The following is a 27,681-nucleotide window of genomic DNA, read 5'->3' on the forward strand; positions in this document are numbered from 1 at the left end:
ATGATGAAGGAGGACTCTGGGGTAAATCTGAAGCTGTGTCATCACTAGATGTGTTTTTTACTCCATTCATCATCTCCCTGCTCTTAGTCTTCTCCCAGGCTCATCTCAGAGATGATGCTTGAACATATGAAAGAATCAGAGAACAGAACAGGACTAGGCTTAACAAATCACTAATATTTCTGTGCCATTTACTAAGTTGTATGCAAAGGAAGTTATAATTATTACATCATTTGATCCATGCAACTATACAGGGAGGTAGATACCATTTTACAGATGATGAAACTGAAGTAAATAGGTTAAGTGACATGTCTAGGGCCACATGGCTAGTCAGTGTCTAAGGCCAGATTAAGGCCAGATTGTGTTTCATTTAGTAAATACTATTGAAAGATGAAATTGGAACAGTCAGGGAAAATCTCATGGAAGAAAAGGAAGTTCTTAAATTGGGTCTTGAAAAGTATTAAAGGATGAAGAGAGGCAGAAAGGAGGAGGAAAGGAGGAAAGGAGAAGAGAAAATGAAGAAGAGGAGGAGGAGGAAGGAAAAAGGGATTCCCAGTTAGGGCAAGGCAATTGGAGTAAATCTCTTCCATTCTCCTACATCTCTCTAATTAGCTAACGGCCTCACTGTGCCCCCTTCCTGTCCTCCACTACTGTTTTCTCTACCCATTGGATTCTAGGGTCCCCCAGTTATTTCTTTTTATTCTTTTTTCTCCTTTTCCTACACTATTTTCCTGGCAAGTGACTTCATTAAAGTGATCTTTCATAAACCCTGACCACTAAGAGCATAATGAATGCTAGTTGACCAGCAGTCATCTATTGGTCATCTATGAGGTGCAATCTGAGAGCAAGATAGAGGGAGAAGGCAGGAAAGAAAAACAGAAAGGCAGGGAGAATGAGGCACAGAGACAGATAGCAAAGGATACTGCTATGGAGAAAGGCAAAGGCAGATGGGGACACAGATACCCAGGGTCAGAAAGACAGCCAGAGCCCTCTGTCACCTCATGGTGGGGAGGGGGTGGGGGGTGACAATGCTGGCATTTCCACGGGCACCTCCGGGGCCCAGCGCCCGCCTTGACAAGACCCCAGGAGCTCGATAGACTTTCCAAACCTAATTAGTGCTTAATGGTCTGGAGAGACGGCGCGTCCGTCACCCCGGCCTCCGCTTCCCCGTTAGTCTTCAGATTCTTAATTAACCTTTAAGGAGATGATCTGCTGATGGGCTTCTGAGGAGGCCACATTGATTCCCTGCTGGCACTACCCTCCCCCCACCCTTCTCACACACATGCACATACATACACAGGGAAAAACTCTCACATGCTCACATAGAGCCTTCCACTGCCATGCATTCTCTCTCTCCCACTCCCACAGACTCAGAAAGTGTTCAATGACAAAATCATACACAGACACATTCATACACTTGTTCATACATGGGAACAACACACACACACACACACACACACACAAACATACACACACACCACTGAACTCATACCAGACTTGTCCTCAGTAGAACTGGAAAAATGAAAAAGCTGTTCCCCAGAATTCTCATTTCTAACTATATTCCCTTTTCCATGCCCTTCCTCGAATACCCTGGTTCCCATAGGCCCCCAATACCTCATGCTCTCTTTTCCTTTCTTTCTCTCAAAACCTGTTCTCAGAAGAGGGTCTGATAAATTAATTCATATCAAGGTATTATTCAAGGTGAACCTCTCACTATTTTCATTTTACCAAAGAACAGTACAAGAAATGAAGTTCAAATGGTGGGACTTGAATGAATAGTCGATGATAAATCATTAAAAAGGATAGGGAACTTTTCCTGATACCCCTTGGGTTCATGCCATTTAGGCATCTCATTTTTTTTTTTGTAGAAGAGTAACTGGGCTGGTACTCACACATCAAGCTGTGAATGACGTACATGGACGTGCTCACTCAGACACTATCATCATCATCAACAAAACCTTGATTGTGTTTCCATTAGGAGAATCAGAGCTCTGTGGGTGCTTTAGGGATAAGTGAGGCTTGATCCCATGCTTTAAGAATGGAAGAAAAATCCACATAGAAGTACAGTTGAAGTCCCCTAGACCAAGGACCAAATAACTGAGAGACCCTGAATACTGCCCAGAGGAAGGACCACCCTAGGCTGGGACAGTCCCAGAAGGAACTGCTAAAACTTGAACAGTCTTAACAAATGAGTAGGGTTTAAAGAAATGAATAGGAATAGAGTCTATCAATAACAACTAACATTTATTTAGCATTTTATGGTTTATCAAGCACTCTGAAGTATTACAGTATTACACACATGGGGGGGGGGGGGGAGTTGCAAGGCAAATGGGGTTAAGTGGCTTGCCCAAGGCCACACAGCTAGGTAACTATTAAGTGTCTGAGACCAGATTTGAACTCAGGTACTCCTGACTCCAGGGCTGATGCTCTATCCACTGCACCACCTAGCACTATATACATTTTACAGATGAGGAAAATGAATCTCCAAGAGGTTAAGTATTTGCCCAAGATTATACAACTAGTAAGAATCAGAGCCAAGACTTGCTCTTTCAACTACATTGTGCTATTTTACTCAAGGCAGTCTTTGAGGGAGCATGAAGGAGCCAGGATACCTGAAATGGGTACCACATGTAAAGAGTAGCTAGGGTTAAAGCTAGAGAGATGAGTTAAGGATAGATTGTGGAGGGGTTTGAATGTCAAACTAAGGAGTTACTACTTTTTCCTGTGTACAGCTAGGATTATTTATTCTGCTATCTTTGATAACCAGTATAAAAATAATTATTATAATTTTTCATCGGTGTGTACTGGCAGGGATTGTCACCCACTAATGACATAGCATGGTATCCTGTCATTTGCTTAAGCCTGGTCTCTGTACCAATTAGATAAAAATCCTACTTTACCAGCTATATTACATAGAGATATCTTAGGATATCTACATCTGGAATCCATCAACTCTGGAAATGGAGAATTGATGTACTGGGAAGATGCCCAATGGGCCACTGAAGAAGGTCTAGAAGAAAGTCAAGGATGGTGGTATAGATGAGGAAGGCATTCATATTGAAGATAGGAGTTAAAAACTTGAGTGGGAGAGATCAGTAAATAAGATGGAAGTTGGAGGTAGTGAGAAAGGGTAAAAGAGGGACAGGGAGAGCCAGATCTAGCCAAGGATGGACTCTTGGAGAATAGCCAGGGTTTAAGTAGGCAATGGTAGTATGGTAGAAAACTTTCTATATTTGAAGTCACAAGATTTAAGTTGAAATCCTGATTCAACCCCTTGCTACCTGTGTGAGTCTTTCAATTTCCTCAACTGAAAAATAGGGTACTAGGTGATCTCTGATGACCCTTCCAGCTCTAAATCTATGATTCTATGATCCCATAAATTGGAAAGGTGACCAGGAAACATTGATAGAGATAGAAAATAAACACTCAAAGTGGCAGGAAGAGAACTAAGAGAATTTAGTTTGGGGAAACTAGAATTTCAAGAAGATAAGTCACAAAAGAAACATGTTCAAATATCCATACTCTAGCTCAGCCAAAGCACTCACACTGGTGTCCACATGGATTCACATCTACAAATATACACAAACACACAAGAACAGCTCCTGTGAGGGGCAGGGCCTGACGTGTTCCACCCGGAATAGTCTGTGATCGATGCTTATTAATGAAGGTGCCACGAAGATGGTTAATTGATGGTGGTGCACAGGCTGTTGTCTGGAATTTAACCTGATTCATCATTTAGCCTGTTGGAGGCTGGAGAGCTTTGTTAATTAATGGCAGGAAAACAGACTTGGACAGGGTGGCAGCGGCAGCACCAACTCAGATTATTAGAATGGGAGGGGGAGGGAGGGAGAGATAGGAGAGTGGAAGGGGTAGAGAAGGAGGAAAGGGGAGGGGGGAGAGAGGGGGGGGGGAGAGAGAGAGAGAGAGAGAGAGAGAGAGAGAGAGAGAGAGAGAGCTAGCTAAGCTGAGTAAAAGACAAAGACAGGAAGACAGAGGGAGAAGCAGAGGGACTATGATTAAATCTAAAAGCAACCAGAGAACAAATAAATGGGATGAGGACAGAGCTGGTGCCTTTTCTAAGATGATTCTGGCTGGTGCTTAACCGTCACAGTCAGAATGGACCAAATCAAGCAGACTGAGAATGATTTTCTCATAGGTTTGCCATTTTATTATTGTGGTTGGCCTCTCCCAAGCATTTACCACATTTCAGCCTGTACTGTAAACATTTGTGTACCTATCTTACTTCATTCGCCATTCTAATGTTATAATCGAAGTGATTTAAGATTTGTAGTGATAAATGATAGAAAGAAAAAAAAGATAGATGAAAAGATACATGTGTATACACACACACATATAACTACATTTCTAAAATCTCATTTATCCACACAATAACCCTGTGAGAAAGATCCTATTGTCATCATTCCCATTTTACAGATGAGGTTAACAGACTTGGGGGGGGGGTGTCTTATAGCTAAATAAGCATCTGAGGCAGGATTTAAACTAATTCAGATCTTCCTTTCTCTTGTCAGTTATTCTACATATAAGAACCATATAGCATCCACTCTACCACCTTCCTGAGAGCAAGGGCTGTAACTTATTCCTTCACTACATTTAGAGGGAGCAGGGCATTGAGAGAAGAGGACATGATTTGGAGTCAGGAGACCTAGGTTTGAAATCTGATGTTCCAGTAACTCTTGCCTCCCAGTGTTGTTGTAAGAAAATCAAAATCTCTTTGTAACCCTTCAAATGCTAGAGAAATGTGGACAATTTTTAGCACAGTTGCTATGTATATAGTAGGGATTTAATCACTTAGGACAAAAAGATTGACAAAAGATTGAGAGGCCCCAGATGTATACCTAACATGATCCTTTCCCAAGAGACCTGATGTAACCATGCTCTAAGTCCCCAGGGACATGCCCTGTCATCTCTGGGACTGGCCATGAGCTAGGATTCCGACCCAGATATCCAGACTCCAAATCTTCCAATTTCCAAATTGCCCTGTGAGTATCAGATGGAAAAACAGGGCTGTTTAGCCTAGAGAAACAACCTCTTAGGGGTGATGCAGTTGCTGCCTTCAAATATTTGAAGGGCTGTCTTGAAGAAGAAGGATTAACTAAATTCCTTAGACATTGCTCCTTAGAGCTGAACTAGCAGTATCACAGGAAGGAAGACCATAGTTCAGCCTAGAAAAGAGATTTCTGACAACTAGCACTGTTCAAGGATAGAATGAGTTGCTTCATGAAGTAATGAGCTCCCTGTTATGGAGATACCAAGCAGAGATGTGATAAATATCCTGCATTGGTTGAAGGTTGGACTAACAACACATATTTAGAGAGTGCTGAGGCTCACTTCACCTTTATCAAGGGACAAGGCAGTAGATAAGGTCTACACAGTCCTTTCATCACAACAATCCTGCTGGGGTGGATTATGATCCAGTTTTATATAGGGAAACTGAAGCTCAGAAAGGTTAAATTCTTTAGCCAAAAATCATAGTCCTAGTAAGAAATAGAGGTATAATTTGAACTCAGGGTTCCAGATTCAAAATCTAACATTGTTTCTAGTATATGCTGTCTCATGTGTCTAGACACCCCTAAAATTCCTTCTCTTCTTTCTAGTTTTCTTACTTGTCTGATATTAATCTTATGCTGTGATAATGGTAGAAAGTAATCAATGACCAGTATATACATGCTGAATTCAGTGAAATTTATATGTTTAACTGTGGCATTCTGGGAGCAATATCTTTTTTCTTTACCTACTATTAAAGGAGAGTGATTTTGATACTTTTGACGTTAGAACAGATGGAAAGGGAGAACAGAGTCTAGACAAGAGACCGATGGAGAATAGGGACTTTCAGAGTCCCTCAAATCACACCCATCCTCCCAGCTTCATGTTCAGTCATGTCCAACTTTTCCTGACCCCATTTGGGATTTTCTTGGCATGAAGGATGGAGTGGTTCGTCATTTCCTCCTCTAGCTTATTTTGCAGTTGTGGAAACCAAGATAAATAGGGTTAAGCAACTTTCCCCAGATTACATAGCTAGGAAGTCTCTGAGGCCAGGAAGATGAGTCTTCCTGACTCCAGAACCAGCACCCTATCCACTGACCACCTCACTGTTCTCCCAAAGCAGATTTCCTCCTTTTATTCCCTCCTTCCCCATGACCAGGTGGAGCTATGTCTCCTTTCCCCCTTAATTCAAACAAGACAAGGTTGGAAATTTTCAAATGGAACTTTGCTAGGAAATTAAGAATGAAAAAACCAACAAAATACTTCCCAGGAGTTCTTCTGGAACTGAAGGAAGCCTTTGGTCTCAGGTTTATCTGAGCTTAAAGAAATTCTCAAGGACATGCATGATGTTGGAAAGGGATAATACAGGTACAGGCACATTTTGAACTTTAGCTAATAATAACAAGCATTCCATTAGCTAACATTTATATAGTGCTTTAAAATTTTCAAAGATCTTAAAAAATATTATCTCATTTTATCTTCACAAAAATTCTGGGAGATAGATGCCATTATTATTCCCATTTTACAGATGAGAAAACTGAATTAACTTGCCCAGGATCATATAAGTAGCAAGGGTCTAAAGTAAGCTGTGAACTCAGATTTTCCTGATTCCAGGCCCAGGACTCTAACCAATATACCTCTAAGTTGATTCTTTATCAATATTTCATAGCAGGGTACAAGCTTATTAACCGTTTGCAACTGGACCAAAGACTGGGCTGGGAAAATAGATCAGAGAAACCTGAGCTAGGACTCTTTTCTAAAAACTAAAATCAGAACTGAGGAATGTCTCACAAGGGCTTATGTAAGTCAGTGGGAAAATTGATTAGACTGGCACAGATATGATTTACATACAATTTTTCATGGGGTGGGGCACTCAATTCAGAGTAATCATTTACCTAATCGCCCCCTAGTGGTTTGGAGAAGCCAATGCAGCTTCCAAATATGAGACTAAAGGATCTCTGGTAGAAAAACCAAGGTAACTCTTTAAGTGCAACCTGAGAAGACAAAGAAAAATTCCCAATTCCATCCTTCGATCTTGGGTAGGGTTTGTCCCCTACTTGTCCCAACTGCTGGGGGATGTAGAAGTATGATTTCAATAAAAATATGAATCTCAAATCACAGTCCTTTTTATTTTGGAAAGTCCACTTCATCTATTAACTACTCTAAACAGACAAGACCCCATAAGGGAGGTTTGACAGGTTTTATCCACACTTGATTCCTACTGACTATGTTAGCCTAGGAGAGGTTTTTAGCCTCTCTGCAATCTAGTGACAATTTTCTAAGACTCAAAGGTACAGAGAAGGTACCGACCTTCTTATGTAGATGGACTCTTCTCCCCTGGGATTCCTTATACCAATGAAATCACAGGTTTAGTTTCTATCCATTGATAAATGAAGAACCTGAGGCTTAGTGGTGCTAATTGACTTGCCCAAACACCTCTTAGTCAGTGGAGGAGTCAAGGTTCAGTCCCCGGGTCTCCTGACTTCTATATTCAAATCAATTAGTTGGGGAAGCCAGAGGAATCGGGAAGAGGAATCCCAGTTTTCCTCCAATCCCTTCCTCAAGAGGATAGGAACCCTCCCCAGATTGATTGTATGGTCTAATTAATGTGCAGAGAGGGGGGTTGGTTTCTCAGAGAAGCAGCTTAATTAAAATCTTGTAGAATCATCCCCATAATTACTATTGTAGCAAATTATTCATTAGGGGGATTGTTATAATAGATATGGGACATAGACAGAACAAGAGACAGACAGACTAGCCACCCTGTGGGCCTCCACCAAACCCTGCAAAAATTCAGCTAACCAAGATTACTGGGACTGCAAACCTGAGAAGAAGGCAAATATGCAGGGGGAAAAAAAATTCAACCTGCACCCATTTTACAGATTTATTAAATTCAGCAAGCATTTATTGAGTCATCCCTATTCAATTATCAAACTCCTGCAATCTACTTCCTTGAGCTCAGATTTATATAGTATTAGACCTGAAAGGTATCTTCAAAGTCTTCTAGTTCAAACCACTTATTTTACAAGTGAGAAAATAGATGCATAGGAAATAAGATAACTTGGCCAAGATAATACAGCTAATAAGTGGAAGAACTGAATCTCAAACCTCATGACTCAGTATTTTCCCACCCAACCATTCTGCCTTCATCTATCCTTCCCCACTGTGAGACCCTGGAGCTGGCAAGAGCCATTTCATACCTTGTTTAATACAATAGTTAATTTCCTCTGCCTCTTGGTCATCCCCACTCCTCTAATCCACCAACAAATCACCCCCAGGTTAATATTTCTAAAGAACTGGTTAGAGGGGCGGCTAGATGGTACAGTGGATAAAGCACCAGTCCTGGAGTCAGGAGTACCTGGGTTCAAATCCGGTCTCAGACACTTAATAATTACCTAGCTGTGTGGCCTTGGGCAAGCCATTTAACCCTGCTTGCCTTACAAAAAAAACTAAAAAAAACCCTAAGAAAAAAGAATTGGTTAGAAGTAGAGCAGCAGCAGCAGCAGCAGCAGCAGCAGCAGAAGAAGAAGAAGAAGAAGAAGAAGAGAAAGAAGGAAGAAGTCAAGAAAGAAATCAAGAAAGAAGGAAGAGGAAAAAGAAAAGAAAGAAGGAAGAAGTCAAGAAAGAAATCAAGAAAGAAGGAAGAGGAAAAAGAAAAGAAAGAAGGAAGAAGTCAAAAAAAGAAGGAAGAAGGAAGAAGTCAAGAAAGAAGAAGAAAAGAAAGAAGGAAGAAGAAGAAAAGAAAGAAGGAAGAAGAAGGAAAAGGAAAAAAGAAAGAAAGAAAGAAAGAAAGAAAGAAAGAAAGAAGAGGAGGAGGAGGAGGATAAGAAGAAAAAGAGAAGAAGAAAAACTAATTTCAGCATGTCATCTCCCTACTGAAGACTTATCGATTACTCTCCACAGTCCATAGGACAAAACACTAGTCCTTTAGACTAGCCTTCAAGAACCTCTAAAATCTATTCTTAAATCTGTAATGGTAAGTCTCAGTTGGAAAGGAGTAGATTTCTCTAACCCATTACATTCTGTGGATCCTCATTATGGTCACCTGGGACACTCTTCCTTAGGTCCCCTTTCCTATTCTGGTCTATTTATGGATGTCTCTTTTTCATTAGTTCAGCTAAGACCAGACAAAATTGGAATTGTTCAAGTCAAACTTTACCAGGAAACTAAAGAGAAAACAAAATAAAAACCTAAAGTTTAAAAGAGCTAACTTCACAAAGCATAGAGTTTTTATAGTGTGGTCATGATAGTTTGACTTTGAATCCAATGGCTAGTCACATCTTTTCTTGCCATCACTTATTAACTGTGGGATCCTGAATGTGTTACCTGATTGCTGCCTGCCTCAGTTTTCTCATCTGTCAAACAGGAATACTTATAGCACTTGCTTTTCAGGTTTGTTGTGAGGATCAATGAGATATTATAAAGCATTTTGCAAACCTTAAGGTACAATATAAATGCTAGCTATTATTATTATTGCAGTTCTATTCCCTTGCCTTGTCCCTTTTAATGATTTATTCCAGTACCCCCTCTCAGAGTAGTGGATTTCCCATAATCTTTTGCAGAAACTGTCCTAGAGGTCAGAGATAATAAATCTAAGACTAAAAGGGACATAGAGATCATGAAGTCTAGCCTTCTTATTTATAGATGAAGAAATTCATGCCTAGAGAGAGACTGAGTGATTTACCCAATGTCAAACAGCCTGTAAATATCTGAGTTAGGATTGGAACTCAAGCCTTCCTAACCTAGCATTCTGTCCACTGTCCCACCAAAAGGGGTTGGTTCTACCCTCATCAGTTCAGTTTAGAACCCACTTATATCTTCTCATCTTGAGCAAATTGTATCTATATATAACCATAAATCCCTCCCCCAGTGAGTTAGGGTTAGGGTGTTGGGAGTCTTTCTTTGAGTTTCTTGACAATGCATGGGAACCAGCAGTATGATACAATGGAATGAGCACTGGCTCTCAAGTCAGCACCTGGGTTCCAATTCTTCCCCTTGTGCTTTATTCTGAGCAAGTCACATAACCTCATTGAGTCTCCTAGTTTCTTCTACATTGTAAAATGAAAGTTGGATTAGATGTCTCCAAGGTCCCTTTCAACTCTAGATTCTATGAGTTCTTTGGTTCATTATCCCTAATTTTAGCCTCATCAACACTTTAGAACTTGGAATTCTACCCCAACATCAAATCCTCTCTGAAAATCTATGGGAGCTAGAACAGTGAGAAGAAGGGGAAAAGAAAAGGTCAAGTCTCAACTAGTCTGAGAAAAGGAGGAACCTCTCCTGGGATCTCTCCCTCTTGCTTCCCACATTTACCATCCCTGTTCCACACCCCTAACAGTTTCTTCAGCAGAAATACAAGTGGGGAAGGGGAAGTGCAGCATAACGTAGTAACAGTCATGGAGCTGTGGGAGGGAGGAAAGAAGAAAAGGAAAGAGGAAGAAATAAAGGGGGGGGGGGAATGGGAACAAGAATAGGAAAGAGGAAGAAAAGAAGGGTGGGAGGGAGAGAAAAAAGATAAGGGATAAAGGAAGAAAAGAAAGAAAAAGAAGAAAAGAAAAGAAGGAAGAAATGAGGAGAAAGAATGGAGGGAGGAAGAGGAAAATAAAAGGGAGGGAGGATGAATGGGAGGGAGAGAAAGGGATAGGAAGAAAGGGGAAGAGAAAAAGAAAGGTGGGAGAAAGGGAGGAAGGAAGAAGCAGAGGAAGAAAAAAGGATGGCAGGGAGGAAGGATAAAAGGAAGAGAGAGAGAGAAAGGATGGGAGGGAGGGAGAAAGAAAAGGATGGAAGGGAGGGAGAGAAGGATGGGAAGGGATGGAGAAGAGGGGGGGAGCAGAGCGAAGAGAAACAGGAAGAGAAAATAAAGGAGAAGACAAAGGGGGAAGAAAATGGAAGAGCAGAGGGAGAAAGATAGAAGGGAGTAGGTGGAGTCAGAAACCCAAATGAATAGATGTGCTGAATGCCTGCACAAACTCATGCCCCTGGATGAATGCTGGTTGCCATGGGCAACCTGTTGCATCATCGCAGAGCTTTCCTTTGGAAATGCTAGAAGGTGGCTGTGCAGCACTATTCAGAGGATTCTGTTGTTTGCAAAAAGAACTAAGGATGAGACCACAGAGCCTCGAAGTGGCAGCCCAATGCAGTGAAAAAATAAATCAAAAACAAAAAATGAAAACACCCTAACAATGGACTCTAAGGCAAAGGGCGGAGGTTTGAATCCCAACTATGCTCCTTATATCTGTGTGACCCCTGAGCAAATCATCTCCTTTGTCTGATCTCAACCAGCTACAAAAGGAGGGGGCTGGGCTAGATGACCTGAGAGGTCCCTCCCAGCTCTAGCTCTACAAGCTTCATTCTCTTCTGTACCCCCATCCCCACCCTACTTCACCACCACCCACAGGGGGGAGCAGAGCATCCTCATCAGCCAGTCAGTCTTGAACAAGTGGCTGCCATGTGACCATTGTACTAATTGTGATATGCCTGTCGTTCCCCCCCCCCCACTGCCCAGATTGAGACAGGCAACAGAAACAATAGAAAAAACTCAAAAGGTAGGACAATGTGGCAAAAAAAAACAAAAACCTTTGAATCACAAAAGTCATCACTTATCAGTGGCTTTTGGGCTGAATCTTGAGCCTCAATTCCCTTATCTTTATTTGACAGGGGCTAAAATAATACTGGAGCTACTGACATGAAAACATTATTGTGAAAATCAGATGAGGTAATATGTCTGAAACTGCTTTGTTATCCAAATATTATTATTATTATTATTATTAACAATTGTTATTGTTAGTCATTTTCAGTCATGTGTGACTCTTCATGAGCCCATATGGGGTTTTCTTAGCAAAGATACCAGAATGGTTTGTCGTTTCCTTCTCCAGCTCATTTTACTGAGGTAAATAGGATGAAGTGATTTGCCTAGGATCAAACATATAGTAAGTATCTGAGGCCAGATTTAAATTCAGGAAGATGAGTCTTTCTGACTCCAGGTCCAGTTCTCTATCCATTGCGTCACCTGGCTGTCATTATTAACAATACAGGATGGCATATACCCATGACCTGAACCAAGTGGTAATCGCAGTATGCAAATATACCTTGAAGTGGTAGGCGAATCAGAGGATTCAGGGGAGGACTTTTCCTAGTCTCTTAAATTTACCCTCAGGTCCCTGTTTAGTAAATCACAAATCTGACCAAAAGGTAAATTAATGATGTAGGTAGGAAAGCTGGAAGGACAGCTAAGTGGTCAGTGGATATTATGCAGTCCCTAGAGTTAAAAATTGAGTTCAAATCTGTCCTCAGACACTTAGTGTCTGTGAGATCCTGGGCAAGTCACTTCATTTTATTTGCTTCAGTTTCTTCATCTCTAAACGGAACTAGAGAGGAAAATGGCAACCCCCAAATGGAGTTTTACACACACACACACACACACACACACACACACACACACATCACTTTCAGTTATTCATTCTAACAGCAGAAGTTAGGACACAGATAAAACAAAAATAGCATTTAATACAAGAATGCAATCAATTCATCAAGTATCTGTTGAAAGCCTCCTTCAGACCCAGCTCTAGACTGGGATTGGGACTGGAGCTATGAGATGAGGAAGCTTTGTCTCTTTCTGGAGATATTCCCCATCCAGGTGGGGCAGACAGGAAACCAGAAGCTGAGAATAATGGAAAGGACTTATGGCCCCAGCAGCCATTAGCTCACCCCGGCCCTCATTGTCTCATGGACTTTTAACTGAGGAAATCCCTGTGGTCAGACATATGCACCTCCTATCACTACTGATGCTGTGGAAGACACAGATGTGGCACAGCAGAAAGGTGTTAGACTTGGGCTAACATACCCTGGGTTCAAGTCCTGATTGTGCTCCTTCCTAGCCTCAGTGTAATCTCAGGCAAATTAATAATTCATTTTTTTTGCCCAAATATCAGGATTGTTTGGGAGACCATTTAATTAGATATTTTACCAAAAAAAAAGAGTCTCTTAGAATATAAAAGAAGGGCTATATGAATGAAAGCCACTAATTTCAGCACAGTAGTGTCTTATTTATACAGTATTATTGGGAAAATGTCCTATTCCACATAAGTAAATTCTCTTTTTTTTTTTTTACAAGAGAAATTTCCATGGAACCTTGTTTGGTTGGTTGGTTTAGTGATTTTTTTTTCCTTTAAGAAATCATATTTTTAAATGATCATTTTTGGATGGAAATTATATTATACATGCTGTAATATGCTCTGCTCAGGATCAGTATTTGTAAATATAAATGATTGCCATGTACTATATACACTACAGCAAAGACATCAAAACCTTTTGAGGTAGTAACTAAACACTGAGCACACTACTGTGCTCTCTTAATTCTTGTTTAGTTTGGAAAAGCTTTTCTGACTTTTCTCTCAGTGTCAGACTGGCAACTATCAGCTATGCCTGAAGCAGCTTCTTTCTTTGTGCTCCCCTTTGCTGCTTTAATTTGCTATGGTCTGGGAAACAAAATCACCAAGTCTATTAGAATTGTGTACAGAACGAGAATAAATAGGGTCTGAGTGAGGGTCCCAAGTTGTCCTATGTGAATAAAATTAGTGAGTTTTAACTCAAGGACTTTATGACAACCTCTTTGCCTACCCAAAGGCTTTTGAGGCTACATTCTTGTATTCTTTGTATTCTGTTCAAATAAAATTGCCTTATAAGTGACCTCTGCATGAGAGAAATGTCACTGTACCAGAAACCTATGTCTAGTTTATCCTCATTCCCACTTAGGCCTAGATAATTCACCTCCCTGGTTGATCTGACAAGTTTGAGAAAAGAAAGCAAAGGAGCAACCTTATTTCCTTACTTTTAAACATCCCCATTGGGTATTTAACAGGAGCTTCCTCCCCCCTCCCCCACCCCCATCTCCCAGGACCTGTTGGATGCATACTTTGAAAGGTAACATTTCAAAATTTCTGGAATGACAAAACAGATAGGCAAGACTAACCTAAATGCCTGCCAGCCCAAAGGGCCCCCTGGGAACTTCTGGAATCAGGGGAGCATCTGCCTCAGACAGAAATCCCTGTCTCACTCAGAGAACATTTTTTCCCTAGATTGAGTATGTATATTTAATGAAAACAATACATCTGATTAATTTTTGGTTTATTTTGCTTTCATAGCTATTCGATCTGTCTTTAGGCATTTTCCCCTGAAAGCTTGGGCCACCAAAGCACAGCCCTACAATTGGTCCACCCTGCTTTCATCCTTAGAGAACAAATGATCTATAAATAGAGGATAGTGAGTAATCAAATACTAGACATGGTGCCTCAGACTATAAATGCTGCAGGGGTTCAAAGGAGGAAGTAATTGGTCTTAGGCTTTGATTCAAGACCCTATCTTTGGAACCCAGGAAGTGAGAGCTGAAAGGGACCTTAAGAGATGTCCAGTACAATTCCATCTTTTTTTTCAGAACAAGTAATAATAAAAAGACAAAGGTCCCTGCCTTCAGAAAGCCCCCAATCTGAGGGGATGCAGAGTTCCTACCAGCAGGGAGCAGGATAAGCCCACATTTCAAGATCTAAGACTATCGATGAAGCAGGGTACAATATAAATGTATACTTTTAAACCCTATTTGAAAGGGAGGACCTTCAAGGTATAATCAGATGAAGTCAACCATAGAGGTCTTTCTAGAGGAGGTAAGAATGGTTAGTTTTAATTTGCAGCAGATTTTTCAGAAAGGGAAAATGTGAGGACTGAGGGTGGGGAAGGATTGTAAGTATCCTGAGCTGGGGCAGGGAAAGTTGGAGGTGGCACAATGGGCCACCCAGAGACAAGAGAGAACAAATTGGGTTGGAGAATAGAGAGCAGATAAGCTCTCTTTCTTTTCTCTCTGCCTCCATAGCAGGTCCCCTGCTTGTACTGAACCATCAAACAGAAAGTTCTGCATGAACCAGGATATACACCTTATGAAACAGCCTTATAAAATGAGAATAGAGGTGAAGCGCTAATAGATGCTAGGTTCCGATATGTGGTCCTGAACTCAATAAACATTAGGTTACCTTCATGCAGTGGGGGGCAGGAGGAAGACCAGATTTATTAAAAAATCTTATCTGTAGGGTTTGCATTTCAATGGACTGTGGATTTGCATATTTTAACAATAACCTCCCATCATTCTGTCTGATCCATGCTTGGTCGGCTGTACGGATGGCTGTATCTTGAAAAGATGATCGTTCCTTTAATAAACCCTCCATAATTCGAAGGTATAACAATGCCACTTTGTTGAATAAAGGAGAGGATTAACGGTCCCTTCTTTTTTCCGGAAATAGGGCCATCCCAGATGGTGAGTGACTTCCTACCTCCTTTCTCTCCCATATTCACCATTTGGCTAAAGGGCAACCATCTCTTTTTCCTCCACTCGAACCTCAGCTTTGTGTCTGATGGTGTCTAAACTAAGAAATGAAAGGAGAATGAGGAGAAAACCATGAACTACTGAGGCTTTGTATCAAAGTATCAGTATGAGGGGAGGCCCAGAAAAGACCATATGGCAGAAAATGGGCATCACTATGTGCTGAGAGGGCAAGCAGATAAGATCATAATAGCTAGTATTTAATATAGTGCTTTAAAGACTTTTCAATCTGCTTTACAAATATTATCTCATAAGCCTCACAACAGCCTTGGGAGATGGTTCGTTATTCCCATTTTAGAAATAAGGAAAATCAAGCCTACTGAGAGGACTATGAATAAGTGGGGAAATGAGAACAGATCTCTTTGTCAATGATCTTTGAAAGATTATGAAAAAAAGTGAAGAAGCGAGACTGGAAAGGGGCAAATATTTCAGTTTTTAAAATAAAAAATAAAAAGGAAGGGCAGAGGACAGAAAGTGAAGACTGTAAACTAAAAACCAGTGAACTTGACTTATTCCTGGCACTATTCTAGAATGTATTCCTGAAGGGATTATCAGTGATCCTCTGGGAAAGGAATATAGTTCCATCAGAAGCAAGTTTAGACAGCAGACTCACTTCAGTTCTTTAGTTAACAAAATTACTAAACTGCTTACTTTGCCTCTCATATTGGGAGAAGCAGAAATGATATAGTAGTTAGAAAGTCATTTGCAGTCACATCATACTAGGTATGTGACCCTAAGCAAATCCCAACCTCTCAGCATGAGAATTGCTGGACAAACGGCAGCCTGCATTAGTGGAGGGGGCATCCTCCCCTAGTATTTCCTTGTGCCCAGGAAAGTGTTTTAAAAGACAAATAATAACAACAACAAAACCTAAACTGGGAGACCAGGGAAATGCTGGGATTACCGTTTACCTAGATTTAATCAAAGCATCTGAATAAGTCATGTTTTCCTTGTAAACAAAATCATAAACAATGGTAGTAGTAATAATAATAACAAATAATAATAGCAATCATGGATTTAGGTCTTTAAGATTTGCAAATAGATTTACAAATATGCTATCCTCACAATGACCCTTGGAGGAAGGTACCCCCATTTTACAGATGAAAGAACTGAGACAGAGGTTAAGTGACAAGCTCAGGGTGAACCTGGCTTTGAACAGTTAAGTATATTTACAACTGTTTTATCCATTCATGGATCTGTCCTGGCCCTTGGTGGTTTCACATTCTTAATAGATGACATGGATAAAGACATAGATGGCACCTCATATTTGAAAATGACAGTCAGAATTTAGAAAGAGCTTGACAGGCTAGAACATTAGGCTAAATCCAATAAAGTGAAATGTGATAGGGACAGATGGAAAGTCCTTCATTTGAGTTTAGAGAATCAACAAATACAACAAGGAAGGAAGGCAGGAAGGAAGCATTGATGTATAGAAAGATAAAGCTGCTATGGGCCAGGCACTGGACCATTATCTCATTGGATCCTCACAACCTCAGGAGGGAGCTGCTATTATTATCTTTATAGATGTTGTGCATCCTGCATTTTCCAAGAGGACCGGTGATGTCAGGGGTCTTGACTGGCAGGTGAATTGGGTTTGAGTAAGCAGAGTGGCACCAAGCCGTCAGCCTCACTCTCCCTTTCGGAGTCTTGAAAGGAAAAGAGGTTAAGGGACTTTGTCCATGGTTACGTGACTATTTAACAGTCTGAAGCCTGAATTAAGCTCAGGTCTGATTGACTTCAACATTATACACTCTGGCGCCACCTAGCGCCTCTGGAGGTGGAGACATGACTAGTGCGTTATTTAAATAAAAAAGCTCTAGGGGTGATTGGATTGCAAGCTCTATATACGTTAGTTTGAGATGGCAACCGTACAAAGCTAATTTGATGTTAGGCTTCATTAAAAGAGAAGAGAAGGAAGGAAAAAATAACTAAGCCTCAGGACCTGCATGCCACCCACACCTAGAGGGACCTTCCGTCTATTCTTCAGCAAGGGAAGCTAGGCTTTTGCTCCAATGTAGGAGTAGAGTGAGATGGTCCCCTCAAACAAGGTCCTTACCATCAGGGAGTTCCAGTCTCATAAGTCTGATAAAGGTCCCCTCCGAGGCAATGTCTTGCAAGCATACAAAGAGGGCAAATGAATATTCACATGAGAAAGGCTCGTTTACAAGAGAAATTAAAAATAGCTCACATTCCTATAGCACTTTAAAGTTTACCAAGCAATATCTCTGAGCTAAGTTGTTGGTAATATTGTTCAAAGAGGTATCTTCAATTCCTCACTCTTTTTTATCTCCCCTTTCCAAATGAATGTGTTAGAAGAGAAGTGACTTGCCTGTGGCCACATGACTAGTAAACCATCAGAGGCAAGTCTGGAGTCAGAGGGCAGGGTTCCAGTCCCATTTCTGGTGCTGATTATCTGTTTGACCCTGGATAAGTCATCTGATCTCCCTAGCCTTCACTTTGCCATCTGTTAAATAAGAAGGTTTAACTAGATGGCCCTGGAATCTATGATTCCATGAACTGCAAACTTCAAGAACCATCCCACTGCTTTCTCTGAGGACACAGTAAAGGGGGGGCTAATCATGGAAAGCTTCCTGAAAGAACTGGGCTTCCAGTGAAGGTAAATATGAGAGACGACAAGGGTCTGAAATGGGTCTGAGGCAAGTGACAGCTGGCAGCTGCCAACTAACAGAGGAATAGAGGCCCAGAAATAGAGAAGGCCAGGTGGTGAAGAAAGGATGAAAAAGAGGAAGAACAAGAAGGGGGGAAAGAAGGCAAGGGGGGAAAGAAAAGAAAAGAAAAGAAAGGAATTAGTAAAGACCATATAGCAGTCTCTCTCCTCTTTTCCGCCAGCCTCTCTGACTGTGGACAGGTGAAGCCTTTTGACTGAATCAATCATCGTATTTATTCTAATTGTATCATAATCGTCCCCAAGGAGCCTGGTTCAAATGAGCTTGACATTATTAAAATTTTAATGCCCAGTTTTCATAGCTGAATGAATATTTAAAGGGTATGTCCTGGCTCAAGTTATGATGATGAAGAAATTAATGGAATGTCTTGTTTAATGCATGGTTATGTGTTGATGCAAAAAGTGGTGGAAGGGGGGAGGAGAGGAAGGGTCTGAGCCAAAGAGGCCTGGGAAACTAGTGTGGGAAGGAGGGGCACAAGATATCCAGCCTCAGGCCATGCTCCCTCCCCGCCCCCAGCAGGGGTGATCATCATGGGGGAGTGGACCACTCTAAGGGGGGAGTCCTTAGGCTGGGAACAAATCAAGAAGGATTTGGAAACATCCCTAGAGTACAAAATACTAAATAATCATTTAAGGGAAATAAGGAGTTTTGAGGCTAAGTGACCATAGCCTTCCCTAAACCTTCTCTTACCTCAGGGCTAACCCCACATAAGACAGTTAGGTGGCTGAATGGATAGAGTCCCAGCCCAGGAATCAAGAGGATCTGAGTTCTAATCTGCCTTCAGACACTTGTCACTTAGTAGCTATATGACCTTGGACAAGTCACTTAACCCTGATTGTCTCACATCCAGGACCATCTCCAGTTGTCCTGATTCATATCTGGTCACTGGACCCAGATGGTTCTGGAGGAGAAAGTGAGGCTGGTGACACAGCTGCCCCTCAACTCAAAACAATTCATGTTCTTGTCGAGGCAAAGCACCTCCCTGATGTCATGGCTTTCTTTGAAAACAAAAGACAAACATTAATCCTACATGCAGATTTTTTAATATATTCTCCTTATTCAGAAGATGATAAATGAGGCAGATTCCTTCTCCCCCCCCCAAAAAAAATCTCCCCTCCCCATAGATACTCCAGGTCAATACTGGGAGCATAAAACTCCAGGGGGTCTTGACCCTTCCTGGAGACTGGCTCCAAGCCTGAACTAGTGCAAATGGGATGAGAACATTAGGAATGGGAGACTTGAAAGAGGCAAAGGTCTACAGCCCCATAAGAGAAGGCAGGAGCAAAGGAGAAGAGATGTGAAAACACAATGTGGAAAATGAGGGGACAAGGAGTTGTCATGGATGTTATCAGCTTTAAGAGAAACCATTCACATACAGGGATTCTTTCAGGGATTGCCTGGCCAGTAGACAGAAGATTGAAATTTATGCAGCTGTCTTTAGAATGCTCTGACTCTCATAATAGGTAGGGAAGTGACCAGAGAGGCATTCAGAGCAGGAGGTGTAGGGAATTAACTGTTTCTTTGTCTTCTGTTTCTCTCTCTCTCGATCTCTCTCTCTCTCTCTCTCTCTCTCTCTCTCTCTCTCTCTCTCTCTCTCTCTCTCTCTCTTTCTCTCTCTCTCTCTCCCTCCCTCTTTTCCTGTCTCTTTCCTGTTTTTCTTTTTTTAATCTCATTGTCACAATCTTTTCTCTATTTCTTAGTCTTTGAATCTTGCCTCTTCTTCTCTGACTGTCCAAAAAGAATTTCTCTAAAGGAAGCATAAGGAGGACTGTAAGGTTGTGGGTGTTCAGAACTGGGACAGAAAGGAAGGAAACTTTCAGACTGAGTGAGAAAATTCTCAATTCAGCAGTGAGTCTCATGTACCCTGGCCCACACCGACTGGAGAAATATACCTCCCTGAGCTCTGACACTTCATTTCTGCCGAGAATTGAGAAAGCACTGGGCCGTATTTCATCGCTCCATCTAGCTCGGCGCCCGTCTGACAGCCGCTATGCCTGTGAACGCTCCCGAACTCCAGCCTAAACGGGACATGAAAAATGGGGCCCTGTTTGCTGTTCTTTACTTTCAGGACCCTGAGGGTGGTATCCAGTAATGGGAGGGGGAGGGAGAGTTAGAGAAGGGCAGTGAAGCTGAGGAAGGGATGCTTTGTGGATTCAATCCAGTTCTGTTCATCGGCAAATCTTTTTTCAATACTTTCTCTAACTTCACCTGGTGATGCTAAAGGATGATGATAGCATCTCCTATGTGCTTTACAAATATAATTTCATTTGAGCTCCACGATGACTCTGAGATGTAGGACCTGCTATTATTTCCATTTTTCAGCTGAGGAAACAGATGACACTGTAAGGGACACAAGAGGAAGGAGACAGCGTTGCTGGGGAGAAAAAAAGTGCCCCCCCCCAAAAAAAAGAACAAAAGATTTGTATTAAGTTTCATAAAATGTTCTTATGGTAAATGGTAGGTAAATAAATATATTATTTTTATTCCTATTTCATACAACTGCTAAGAGGTTGGAGCTTAGATTCAGTTGGATCTAGGTTCTAAAGCCAAGACTTTCCACATCTCTCCCTTTCAGGTGAAAATAGCTTGAGGACCCATTCTCCAGAAGTTTCTTCCTTCTCTCTCCATTGTCATTGCCTAAATCTGAACTAGCCAGTCCCTTCCACCTACACTGCCACCATTGCTTTGGTGTCATGCTGCTAACCAGCACACTAGGGAGACAACAAGCTTTTCTGAGAAATTAAAGATACAATGAAAGAAGACAGAGTACAAAAGCATTCACTAGCTTATAAAGGCAATAAGATCTTCTGTTTGACTCCAAGTGACTGCCCATCTGAAAACTACTGTTTTTGCCTTGGAACAGTCTCTGAGGCTGGTCTGGAAGCTGACACCCCAGATGTTCTTAACCCTCAGCTTCATCACCTCTCCATCTAACTAGGATCTAGGACATGCCTCTGGCTCTTAATGGTTGTACTGTGCATATGAGATTTATTAGTCAGAAGATGCCATTTCAAATCCTGACTCTAGTTCTATGCTCATGAGGAATCCTGAATAAGTTCCTTCAGCTATAAAATAGGGTAATAATAATAATTGTATTTGTTGCTTCCCAGACTATCAGCTCTAGAGCCAATTATTATTTTGTTGATTGCTTATGCTTAAGAAAAAGAGAAGATATCAGTAGTGCTCTTGTTCAGTTATGAACCCATTTGAGGTTTTCTTGGCAAAGATACTGGAGTTTGTGATTTCCTTTTCCACCTCATTTTACAAGTGAGAAAAGTGAGGCAAACAGGGTTAAATGATCTACCTAGTATCACACAGCTAGTAAGTGTATGAGACCAGATTTGAACTCGTGTCTTCTTGACTCCAGACATGGCTCTCCATACACTAAACCACCTAGAAAATTAACTTTAATAGCATATATTTGTTTACAGGGATCCAGGATTTTAAGTATTTACCAATACTCCATGGGATAGAGCAGTTATTTTCTTCTCTCCTTTCTTTGTCACTTCCTAGCACCACCTCTTGCACTTCCCATCAAGTTCCATTTATAGGCTTTCTAGATGGAGAAAAAGGAATCTGAACTGAGATGATGATGATGATGATGATGATGATAATGACTAGCAATTATATTGTGCTTTATGGTTTGCAAAGTGCTTTACAAATGTGATCTCATTTTATTCTCACAACAACCCCAGAAAGAAAGTATTATTACTATCTTCATTTTACAAATGAAGAAATGGAGGCTGCCATATGTTAAATGACTTGCCCAGGGTCATATAGCTAGTAAGTGTCTGAAGTCAGATTTTTTAGGTCCAGCAGTCTATGGGAAATATTCTGGATAAAAGTCTACCAGTTAGTGAATAAACACTTATTGACTATTCATATTCCAGGGACTGTGCTAAGATACAAAGAAAGGTAAAAGACAGTCTCTGATCTCAAGAAACTCAGTCTAAAATGGGGAAGACAACATACAAAAAACTATGTACAGTATAAATTGAAAATAACCAACAGAAGGAATATACCAGGATTAAGATTTCCTGTAGAAGGTAAAATTTTAGCTGAGATTTGAAAGAAGTCAGAAAATACAGGAAGTGAGATGAGGAGAGAGAGAATTCCAGACATGGGCTAAATAGCCAGTGAAAATGACTGGGGTCAGGAGATGAATTTTCTTGTTTGAGGAGCAGAAGAGCAACAGAGACCTGTGCCAACTGCAGAGTACTGGGTATGGAAAGGTAAGTGGAGAGAGAGTGTAGGTTAGAAAAATGCCAGAAGATTTGGAGGTGATGTGGTGATAAGCTACAAAAGACTTTGAATGCCAGACGGAGGATTTTGTATTCCATTCTAGAAGCAATCTAGTAAATGAGCCCTTTTCAGTATGATACTTTTAAGTGTATAAAATAAAATGCATAGTATTACAAAGAAAAGTAATTACATTGAAATCTAGTTGCTGAAAGTGTGTGTGTGTATTAAACAAGGTCCTAAGCCAAAGGCTAAGAATCCCTGATCTATCCAACCCTCATGTGACTGGATAAGGATGAAAAAACTGAGGTATAGGAAAAAACTAAGCCCAAAATTACACAGGTTGCAGCAATGCAAGATTCAAACTCAGGTAGTACAATGTAGTAGAGTCAACATTGGTTTGAGAATCAGAGGACATGGGTTCAAATCCTGTCTGGCCTCAGACTAGATGGTTTCTAATGTTGTTTTCAGCTCTGATGATCATGATGCTTTCATCTGATAATTCCTGGTGCCTTGCCCTCCCTCTCCATGCAGGAAGAAAGCCTGAGACTTAAGAGTTGGGTTTCCTTAGTTCTTCCTTACTTCCCTCCTCTCCCATCCTGACCCCAGATCCCTCCCTCCCAAGAGTGGTAAGGAATATAAATTTACAACTGAAAAAATATAGTAGAGGAAACAGGTTTAGGAAGGTCAAGTGTTTTGTGCAAAGTCATCCACCAGTCAAGGCAAGTTAAAAAAGATTGTTTTGAGTGCTTTACAAAATGCTTGTTCTGAGAATACATTTATAGAATGAAAGAAAAACAGACCCTACCATCAAGATTCTTATAGTCTAATGGTAGCTAGCTAATGCATAAAAAGAAACTGAAAGAGGGAATGGTAAGGAAAGTATCAATCCAGGAGAATGGTAGAGAAAGTCTGGAGAGATAGAAGTGGAGCCTGAAGAGGAATAAAGACAAATTTGTTCTGACTTTTTCCTTTTCATAAAATGGAGATCCTGGGAGGAATCAGTCAATTAGAAGTAGGGGATACAGAACCTGAGTGTCTAACACGGGTGAAAGAAAGAGAACCAATCTCTGAAACCCAAGTGATGGGGAGAAAGAAAGATTCAGTATATAAGGAACTACTTATATGAAGAACTTCCCTACTATAGGGAAGATTTCACTGCTGGAATTTGAGCCTTCCTAGAGTTGGGTAGTGAGAAGGAAAGGAAAAGAAAGGAGAGAGGAGAGGAGAGGAGAGGAGAGGAGAGGAGAGGAGAGGAGAGGAGAGGAGAGGAGAGGAGAGGAGAGGAGAGGAGAGGAGAGGAGAGGAGAGGAGAGGAGAGGGAAAAAAGGAAGGAAGGAAGAAAAAGAAAGAGAGAGAAAGAAAGAGATAGAGAGAAAGAGAAAGAAAGAGAGAAAGAAAGAAAGAGAAAGGAGAAAGAAAGAAAAAGAGAGAAATAGAGAGAAAGAAAAAGAGATGGAGGGAGAAAGAAAGAATGAGATGGAGGGAGAAAGAAAAAGATGGAGAGAAAGAAAAGGAGGAAGGGAGAGAAGGATTGAAAGGAAGAGAGAGAGGAAAAAGAGAGGGGGAGGGAGAGAGAGAGAGAGAGAGAGAGAGAGAGAGAGAGAGAGAGAGAGAGAGAGAGAAAGGAAGGAAGGAAGTAAATGGAGTAAATAAATGGGGGAAGGAGAGGGGGCATTGGCTTTGCAATTAGAGGATCTGTACCTGAATTCTTGTTGCGCTATTTACCAGCACACTCTGTGGCCCTGTAAGTCACTTCACTTCTTTGGGACTCAGTTGTCTCATCTGTAAAATGAAGGAGTTGAACAAGATGATTTCTAAGGTCCATTCCAGACTTACACTTTATGAGTTTGGGTCAGAGAGATTAGAAGTAGAATTGGGGAAATCTGGGTGACTTGGAGAAGGTCCAAGAAGTTGATGGGTTTTGTTTTTATTTTTTAGAGATATACAGAAGAAATGTGGCTTAGCAGAGAGGAAGGAACAGCTTTTCGTGGGTATTCCAGGAAAGGAGGGTGAACTGGGGTGAAGGAGTGGCAATGACAAAGTCCAGCCAGATCAGACAGATCAGAAGGTTGGGCAAAGTAAAGACAACTGGTGCCTTTCATCCAAGGCTAATGAGGGAGCTAGGAAGGAGGAAACCAGTAATGGCCTGATGTTGGAGGACCCTCCCTCAAAATCTCGGATCGTTCTCTTTTTCCCACTGAGGGCCTGCTCATCTTGAGGTGCCTCCCAGCTCCTCCCCTCAAAAGGTAGTGGAAGCAAAGACTCAAAGGTTTGCCATACACAAAACAAAGGAATTCAATCTTTTCTTTTTCTGGGTTCTTTCCATGTTTCTCCCTGGAATTGTTGTCTTTCACATCCAAAAAAATCTCTTTTTGGTTGCTTGGTTTCCCACCCACAGCATTTTTCTCTTGGCTCTGCCAAGGGATTGTCAAATGGGTTTATCACCAGGAATATTCAATCATTCATTTACTTGTTAATCAATTTTGATGTGTGACTTCTTGTTTCACTCCTTTCTCAATATGGGACAGCACAATGACACAGAGAACAGAAGCTGGAGACTCCAAGGGAGGAACAGATAAGAAAACAATTCCTTTTCAGTGTGTCTATTTTTTTTCCTGAGTGTTTTAAAATGAAAATATATATTTCCTGCCTTCAAGAAGCTCCCAATCATAGGAATCTATATCCAGAAATACATATATACACACATGTACATATATACATGTATGTACACATATGCATGTATATATATTAAGCAACTTGATACTGAATAAAAGGACTAGAGTATGTGATTCAAGCAGAACATATTACAGGACAGAGAAAAAGTGTGAAAAAATAAAAGCTCAAATTTATAATAATCTTTGATGGTTTACAAAACCTTTTACTCATGAGTACCCTGAAATCTAGACAGATCAAATGTTAATCCTTATTTTGAAGATGAGAAAGAGAAATCTTTGAGAGTACAATGATAAGTTCAGGATCACATGGGTAAAGATCACACTCAAACCCAGATCTTCTCATTCTCAAATTAAGACTGTCCACAATGCCATGCTTTCAGAAGTTCCCTAGCTTGGTTTTGCTTAAATATTAATTTTTTTTTTTACATGGGAAGGTACAGAAGATGAGAGCAAAGCAAAAGCACTTATGGAAAAAAAAAATCACAATTTTTCTTTAAGTGTATCGAAAAAAACCACAACACAACAATAACAACAACAACAACAACAACAACCAACAAAAAAAAAAAGAAAAGAAAAGAAAGATTTCCCAGAGCAATTGAATGTGGAGGGCTTTGATTGCAGAAGGATGGAGAAAAGACTTCGGGTAGAAAGAAGGAAAATCAAACAAAATCCCGTCTCCTATTTAAAAGTTTGGGGGGGTTTGTTTTTGTTGTTGTTGTTGTTTTGCTTTTTTATTTTCTTAATACACAATGAGATAGTTCAAAGTATCTAACATTTATTATATCACAATATGAGATTAATAGCACATATCTGTATTTGGCAAAAAACTTTCCAAAGGACAGCTTGCATCTATTCCCGATCCTGATCTGGACTTTGTCTCAGACTCCCTTATGCTCCCCCTTCCATTTTTTTATCTGGAACAACAACCAAAATACCCTAGTCTCTGCTTAAATCAAGTTCGTCCCTTAGAAGACTCCCTCACCTGACAATTAGCTAAGTTTACTCTGTTTACCACAGATGCCTTAAAGTCTCACACTATATTTATTATTTCTCCTCATCTCCACCAATAGGAGGTCCAAGCTCTTTCCTTAAAAATCACATAATTTTAAGCTAATCAGAGCAAGAGGCCAAAGCAGAAAGGAAGATAATTTGCAGAATCCTTCTCAAAAGCTCAAGCAATTTCCTTTTTCATGCATCCTTAATCCCTCCAATTCTTGTACTATCCCTTTCAAATATCTTGCACTTATTTACTTATTCTTTTTAATGTAAATCCTATATATACTTCTATATGGACCCTTATCTTCTTGACAGCAGTTACATTTCAAAAATATTTATATTTCCAATGATTAGCATAGTTTCTGGTACATAGTATGCACTTGTTGAATGCTGGGTGATTGATCAATTGGCTTGCTCTGGACACTTCTAGATATAAAGATCAATCACATTTAAAAATTAAATCGGGGGTGGCTAGGTGGTGCAGTAGATAGAGCACCGGCCCTGGATTTAGGAGTACCTGAGTTCAAATCCGGCTTCAGACAATTAATAATTACCTAGCTGTGTGGCCTTGGGCAAGCCACTTAATGTCATTTGCCTTGCAAAAACCTAACAAACAAACAAATAAATAAATGTGTGAATAAATAAATGAGTGAATAAATAAGTGAATAAATAAACAAATAAATAAATATTAAATCAATTTTTATTAAAAAGCAGGAACTTGCTCTGGGGTCATGCCCATTGTCTTAGCCAGTATTAAACTCAAAGTCCTTTGACCAAATGATTTGACTTTCTTATGGGCAAAGCTCTACTCCTGCAAAATTGTTTCCCATACCCCAAAAGACAAGCAATATACCAAATGTTTGAACATCAAGCATTTACCTCTCCTCCCAAGCCAATCTTTCCCCCATCCAGGATTCAACTGAAGGATTTAGGTTCTAACTTTGCTAATTCTTTTTGGGCTTTTTTTGTTGCTTTTCTGTTAATTAAAAAAAAAAGTATTGACATTTTGATTTGAGATAACAGAGACCAAACAAATCCCTTTACAAAGTCAGTTTATCTATTGTTAACAGAAAAGACTGGATGCAGTGCAACCTTTAAGTTTGTCTGTATGGTACTAACATTGTTGTTGCCATTAACTACTTTACTTTCCCTCCATAATGACCTTTTTTACATTGTGGAAGCTATTGTTTATTTTGTTCTTTTGGTTCTACTTTCTTTACTCTACATAACTTCATACAAATCTTTCAACGTTTTCCTCCTGGATTATTGTTATTCATCATTTTTATAGAGTGTTAACATTCCATTATATCTATATAGCATAATTTGTTCAGTCATTCCCCTAATCAATGGACATATTTTTTTGTTTCCAAAAATTATGCTGAGAGGGACACTTTTGTATATATGGATCTATTCTTGCTGTCAATAACTGACTTGCGCTATAGTTCTAGTAGCAAGATCTTTAAATCAGAGTATAAACAAATATCTAGGTCAATAGATATGAACAATTTTGTAACTTTTCTTGTATAATTCCCAATTGTTTTCCAGTTGTCAAACCAATTCTCAGCTCTACCACAGGTGAATTAGTAAACCTGTCTTCCCTCTTCCACTCTGATAATATTTTCCATCTTTTAGCATCTCTACTAGCTTAAAAGGTATAAAATAATCATTCGTTTAGCCCTGCAAATTTTATGCTAGAATTCTAATATTCCTA

At 40.4% G+C, this 27,681-nt stretch overlaps 1 protein-coding gene across 42 annotated transcripts in view; it reads left to right on the forward strand.

Moving 5' to 3' along the window:
* Positions 1 to 27,681, forward strand: part of CELF4 (CUGBP Elav-like family member 4) — a 555,840-nt gene that overhangs the window by 387,679 nt on the left and 140,480 nt on the right. The gene's annotated exons all lie outside the window — the stretch shown is intronic.

Source organism: Macrotis lagotis, chromosome X, assembly GCF_037893015.1.
Source record: "Macrotis lagotis isolate mMagLag1 chromosome X, bilby.v1.9.chrom.fasta, whole genome shotgun sequence".
NCBI lineage: Eukaryota > Metazoa > Chordata > Mammalia > Peramelemorphia > Peramelidae > Macrotis > Macrotis lagotis.